The sequence below is a fragment of the Chroicocephalus ridibundus genome, chromosome 5, assembly GCF_963924245.1.
Source record: "Chroicocephalus ridibundus chromosome 5, bChrRid1.1, whole genome shotgun sequence".
NCBI classification, from domain to species: domain Eukaryota; kingdom Metazoa; phylum Chordata; class Aves; order Charadriiformes; family Laridae; genus Chroicocephalus; species Chroicocephalus ridibundus.
This window is the reverse complement of record NC_086288.1, coordinates 3,105,017-3,111,909: the sequence shown is the minus strand read 5'-3', so window position 1 is coordinate 3,111,909 and position 6,893 is coordinate 3,105,017. Positions and strand designations below refer to the sequence as shown.

Sequence of the window (6,893 nt, the reverse complement as noted above, 5' to 3'; positions counted from 1 at the left end):
GTAGCTCCCTGCAAATCACTGTGAACAAAAGAGAAATCAGTGGCTGACTATCAAAGTAAAGAAAAATACTTTTCAATTTGAAGAATAAGCTTTTATCTCATGCCTAGCGTAGAAGATGAAGTTTTGCGAGGCATCTTGAGGAAACACAGATCGCGCAGACCATTTTTATTCAGAGATTCTGTTTTCTGTGGTATTTTCAGTAAAATCACCCCATCTTCCCACTACATATACATAAATCAGACACACACGTCCTTAATTATTCTAGGGAGTGGCATTATAAATCTCTCCTTTCCCAAGATCTACAACCTCATAAAATTAGAATAACGTGCATCATCTCTCTTGTGGAGCTTCTGGCATGTCGTTTTCACCCTCCTTCCAGCATAATTGAATACTCTGTGGTATATTTGTAGTAATAGTCATCAGTCTCTGTAAGGAAAGAAGCCTGGAAAAAATATGGCAGTTTAATTATCAGATGCTATTTCATAAAAATAAATCCTAACCTTTTCCAAATACGTACGATTTTCTCAATATCACTGAATTTGGCTATGTTGAGGAAAGCATTTGTATATTGGGCCACCAGTACTGAGGCTAAAACTATTTGCGGAAAATAGGTGCAATTTACAGTTATTTTTATGAAATTTCTCTATCACCAAATACCTTAAAGGGAAAACTCTATTTCCCATCAGGCCACTGTCACTCATCTCTCAGAAGAGGGACAACAGAAGGTCTTCAGACCTTGACGATTGCCCTACTGAGTGAAAGCATTTTAGGGCAATACTCCTGCTGGTGACTCAGACAGGCATAGGGGTTAAGTGGCCCAAATAGGGGACATTAGGGAGCAGGACTGCTCTCAGGGGAGTTACCTGTGCCCTTTCTGTTCTTGGGCATGCCCAGAAATAACTGGTTGGGCAAGCAGGCAAGTATAAGACCTCAGGATCATAGTTCAGATGAGCATTGCCTGAATTTGCTTCAGATGTAAGTGCTGGGAGTGACGACGCACCCACCCTTCAAATAACCAGAACTAAATGCTATGGGCACAGTTCCAGAAGTCCCCATTTTGCCAGGATCTGATCTCTTCTTCACAGTTTAAAAGGGAGTAAAAGTTGCAGAAGAAATCAGCGGGAAGGTGCTTTGTTTGTCAGCATTCAAGTCACAAATTACTGGGAGTGACATCAGGCAAAACTGGTGCAATTCGGGCAGCCGCGGGCCAAGTCCCCAGCGACAACACACCCCAGATAACAGACCACACTTACAGCCAGCGTCAAGGGTCAAACAAAAGGACATGGGCTGACAGATCTGCAGCTTTGAGGAAGAGATCCAGGCTCCTACCACCAACATCAGCTTCCAGGATTATGCAGGTCAGCTCACGAGGTCATATATCAGGAAAAGGATACACACAGAGACCCTAAACCAAAGGACCTTTGCGCCTCTGCCTGAACTAAAAAAAAAAAACCAAAAATAATCAGGCTACGCTACTGCCAGCACCTCGCCACTGGCACAGTATTTTATCAGCACACAGAATATTGACTACTCCGTTAAATCGATATGAGCAGGACCTTGAAAATCAGCTGGTTTTAAAGGAATCTGGTAGCACGCAGGGCCACTCAATGAACCTTTATCAAACTCCTAGATGGGATCTCTTCTTGTGTGCCCAAGGCTCCTACAAGACCTTCTGCAAAAAAAGAAGATATATTTATTATAATCTTCTATCGCAAACGCATTGGACACCGTTTTTTTGTCCACTTATGTTTCCCAGTGCTACCGCTACTCTCATCCTGGCTTTAAAACATAGCCTATTTTAACAAGGTAATGATGCTAACTGCAGTGCAGGAGACATGCAAGTGGAGTCTTACTTGTCAACAAATGCTAACAGAAGCCCACAAGAGGCCCATCCGGAGTTTTCAGGGATTTACTGGCTTCTTTTCATCACCCCCACCTGCTTTTTTTAGGGGGGGTTTTATTTTTTTATTTTTAATCTACAGCAAATTTCTCAACTCTTACAGGTATCAGTCACCAGGCAGACTTTATCCACAGTTGAAAAGCTTCAGTCTAATATTGTTTCCTTTCTCCCCATTGCTCTTTTCATGATTCTGCAATTCTATTCTTGTTTCTGAACTTCAGCCATTCTCGCGCACTGATTTATTCGCATCCTTTGCTAACCCATTCAGTTAAGACTTATACCGAGTTTGAAGGCCAAATTCTGTTCTCCGTTTCACGCAACTCCAGTTCTAGAATAAAAACAAAAGGTAATAAGTATTGCCTAATAAACCTACACTGTAAATCAATAGGCACATAAACTCCTAATGCTAGGTGATGTTTTAATTATACGAGCAACTCTACTGATTTAAGTCATATTTAACACGGATAAGAGTAGTATCATGTAGTTTCTGATTAACAAGCATTTTATTGACTTGCGCGTTGCTTTACCATAATAATTCCAGATGCGTTGTGTTTCAGCTCCATCCGAGAGCTACTATCAGCTCAGTTTAAGTTTCTATTTGAGTACACACTGCCACTTTTATAGAGTTGTTCCTATTACAGAAACTGTAGAAAAAATGCTATGTACCAAATGTGGTAGAAAGCAATCGAGATAAATCTTGAGCATGAAGACAAACACAGTGTAAAATAAGTTTGATCGCAACTGACTGGAGATGTTGCCGCATCAGAACTCCTCTAGATTCTGCAGAGTAATTTATCTTTAGCTAAAGAACAAAGAAACACAAGCCCCCCTCCTTTGCATAGTTAATTGACTTTGTAAGGTCAGTTATAACAACAGTGCTCACTGGGACAGTAAGGCGCCAAAATACCCACGGCTCTGAAGTTTCTAAAACCCAGATCCAAGGCATGCTTTAGAAATACATTGTTAGTAAACCTGTTTCTTTGTATAACTCAGCTTCGATTTCCATCAAAAGCCTTATTATTTTAGAAGCCTCCTTTCTTACTCCTACTTTCACCTGCAGCTACTCATCGTATTCGTTAGCCAGGATATTTGATCGCACAGAACCCCACATTCAGTAGAGGCGCGGCAGAAATTAAGGTAACAGCAAACTCATTCTTCCAAGTTTCTCCATGACAAATACGGTATTCAATAAAATGATTCCACTGCCCGACCTGGAATTTTATGCTCCCTCTGAGCATGACATATTTTGCACCTCTGAAGTCAATCAAATGCCAGTGTTATTTTTTTTCTTTTATTACCCAGGACTGGTAGAGCAGTTTCAGTAAAAATAATTTATACCAACTGTTTCCGGTTAATGGCAATTCAAAGCCTTCAGACAGTGTTTTTTATTTCTGGTGCTTGAATTCGCAGAGAAATAGTGAAGCATAATTGATACCATACGCTTTTTATTGTTTTCCACATGAAAGAATCACGATTTTCAGCGGATCGTCGAATTATGCTGTGGCACTGCGCCAAATCATCAAACAAGCAAGGTCACGTGCGGTGAAGGTACGGTTTCAAAACAGGAATAGCACGTATCATATCTTTGAATTGAAGGTTTATTTCAGTTTGGCTGAGTAAACCCGGCCAAGACATTTTTCTGGGGTTTTCCACAGCCTACAAGAGCACCTCCTTGTAAATGGCTGGACCAAGTCCAAGAAAACGTGCAAATATTCATCCCCGAACAACAGGATGACAACACACTATCATTTCAAAGTGCACGTTACACTAAAGCCGAGCCCGTCGCTTCAACCACTTCAGAAGTGTTAATAACTACCAAACACGAAAATAACTGCACCTACTGTATTTCAGGAATATCGCGGTCATAAAAAAACCAGTCTTTCTCCCACAGTCGCGCTCGCTGAAGCATTACGTTCGCTAATTGTTTCCAGTATTAATTTATCTCCTTTACGCATCTGCTTCACAAAATCGCAACTAAAGAAATATTTTTAGAAAATCTTCTCAGCTCTGGGGAAAAAAAAAAACAAACCAAAAACTTTTCACTTTGCATGCAAGTCTACATCAGATTCGGTAACGGAATCTTTTTATCATTCTTTGACTCATTTTGTGATGCTATTTCACACCTCCGCTTCTGCCCTATCATTTGAAGCTGCAAACTTGCCGGAAGGCGAACATCACCTTCATGACACGCATCTTACACAACGGAGCAATTCGGCACACAGCCAAGAATTACAATTCCAGCGCGAAAAGTCAAAAACTCTCCAGTTTGCGACTAATTACAGAGTCATTGCAGTGCATCTACTTTGGACAGGGCTTTAATACAGGGGAGGCATCTTCCATTCTCAGAAAGCTTGTTCGTCACATCAGCCAAGGAAGAACACAGGGAATGACAAGGCAACAGGAGCATGCCTGGAGTTAGAAAGTCGGAATCCCTTATTGCACGTGCGTTTCTCGTCATCACAACAACTTTTCTTTTTAATCTGATATACAATGCTGTTTCTAAAATAACATCCAGAGCACCAAAAGAATTCATCAGAGGCTGATGAATTAAAACTTTCGCTTAACAGTTCACGCTGCAAGTATTACTAAAACGCAGTTGGCATATTTTATTCGATGCTAGGATTATTTATTTTTTTAAGAGAAACAGGAAACAAGGCAGATTTTATCTTTTAGTACTTCTCAGGCAGGAAATTTAATTTTTCGCCTTCTGGAAGGGTTTCAGTTGTGAAGACTTTTGAAGGAACACAACGGCAGTATGACCTAATTTGACGGTTTTAAAGAGAGGAAACGCTAAATTTATGGCAGCGACTATGTTATAATCCAATATCTCGGCCTTTGTTAGAGACAGAACAAACACTGCCCTGGGGTTTGAATGACTTTCTAGATGACCTTAGAATCTTTGTCGCCATGGCTCTTCAAGGTTACAGACAAATTGATGAAAAATCAACCCTCCCTCAAAACCTGGACAGACAAACAAGACTGAGGAAGACCCTCATTAGCTCTTTCTGTGCACAAAATGGCGATCTTGGCATTTTAAAGTTTTCCCTACTTTTTACCTCTGTGGATACTCTCTTGTTCATAAATAAATTAGCTATTGGAAGAGATTCATTTATATCAGATCAATACCAAAACTCTTAATGGCAGGTTTCTCCGTGGCTTGTTAAGCCTCTTTATCTGCCGCTTAGACCAGAGGTAGAAAGCACAAATAACGTGATGAAAAACCAACGACAAAACCGATTTTTGCTGATGTCATCCCACAAGAGTTTTGGATTTGATTGTTTGACCTTGAAAACTGGGACAAATTATGATCAATGACCAGCTGCATCCCCATCAGGATAACATCCGATGTCTGCCCAGGCTGGCAATCCTCACTAGAAACAGTGTGAACTATTTTTAGTCCATCTTGAACCAACCCTGGCACACCCTGGGTGTGCTGTTTGAAGTGTTCTGGACACGTGGGCACAGGATATCTGCACAGCTGCGCTTCTGGCAGCGCTTCTGGCAGCCCTTCTTCCCTACCTAAACACCCGTCCTGCAGGCCATCTGACCTCCAGAGGGAAACGTGGGAGGGCAGGTCACGAGGTTAATTTCTGCAAGCATTTAAGGGAGGTTCTGGGATTTGCTAGCAGAACGGACATAGCTACAGAACAGAGCAAGGCCCCCAATGTTTTCCATAACAAAACGAGAACTTACACTCCCTAGAAACATTACCCCTTTTCCTTTCACAGGATATTCAAGGCAGGAATGAGAATGCCTCCTTTTTTCTTGAGGGAGCAGAAAAATATCCAAGAATTCTCTTTCTGATGAGAGAATCTGAGATTTATTCATTCGCCATCTCCGTAGAGCAGTATCTGTTGCAAGACAAGATGGAAAAATACCTGGTTTTTTTTTTTTACAGTATGCATATATGAGGTGCAAACCAAAGGTTTACCCATCAAATATATACAGGTGCAAATCCCTACCCTACTAAGTTTTTACACTCAGAGGACATTTTATATTTGCCTCTAATTTCCCGAACTGGTTACAAATGCAGGATTACCCTTGCAGCTATCTTATTTTTCTTTATGCATTCCTGGGTCTGCCTAAGGGAATTTGGATGTCCTCAAAGAAAGGGAAATGCTTGGGTCTGTCTCAGCAAGGGGAAATAAGATGTGTTTTTGCTGGATATTGCTACAGGGGAAAGAAAAGGATTGGGAAGGAATCTGAGGTATTAAAACCCTTGTAAGTCCAACTCCCCGTTGCGAATTCAGCAGCAGTTTACAGTCAGTTTTGATCTGTGTGTCTTGCCCTCATTTTCTGAAATAATTTGCACGTAGTTCAACCTCTAAAAATGTTAAAACCTCTCACAAACGAGCTTCTGTGTAAATACCGTTGGATAAACAATACTCAAAAAAGTCAAGACACTATAATAAATAATAGGAGATGATGTCTACAGCCAGGAAATGCTTTTGCCAGGGGCGAATGAATTAATACTCTTGCTGTTGTACCGTAGCATTTCTTATGCAAAATCATTGTCTTTAATATTTATTTAGACGTGTGCAATGAGATATGAAGCTACGGTGTCTGTAAAATCCCCTAGAGGAAGCTTGTAGAGCCAACACATCAGGGTTTTCTTTTGATGCTGTGTTCTCTAACACCCTTTATATGTGTTTCCCAGCTCCACATATATAAGATTAGAAGCAAAACAGATCAATTCTCCCGCAGAAATCTTGCCACGTGGCTTGAGAGGCGGCAAGACCTGCCTCAGTGTACTGTCACTCCGCGTTCCCTGCCTCCTCGAAAATTTTATGTGGAGGGAGGCACCAGCAGTAATGATACATGACAGTGACGAAGCATCACTTTCAGAGCGCATCCCACTCCTGCAGGTGTATTCTGGGCATTTACGGTGAGCGCCTGCGCTAACTGGACTTTCAAGGCACAGGTATGCTCTTTATTTCCCTATATTGGGACATATCCCTTCTCACAAACAGCCCACAGGGCCTATTCCCACTAG

The 6,893-nt window shown here is 41.3% G+C and overlaps 1 long non-coding RNA gene across 1 annotated transcript; it reads right to left on the bottom strand.

Annotated features, from left to right (window-relative positions):
• Positions 1-325: 325 nt before the first annotated feature.
• On the bottom strand, positions 326-2,130 carry LOC134515952 (uncharacterized). Its single transcript, XR_010071184.1, has 4 exons — positions 2,002-2,130; positions 1,557-1,672; positions 1,254-1,438; positions 326-442 (listed from the first exon to the last, which is right to left on the bottom strand). It is a non-coding gene; the product is annotated as an uncharacterized LOC134515952 (long non-coding RNA).
• Between the last annotated feature and the right edge of the window lie 4,763 nt (positions 2,131-6,893).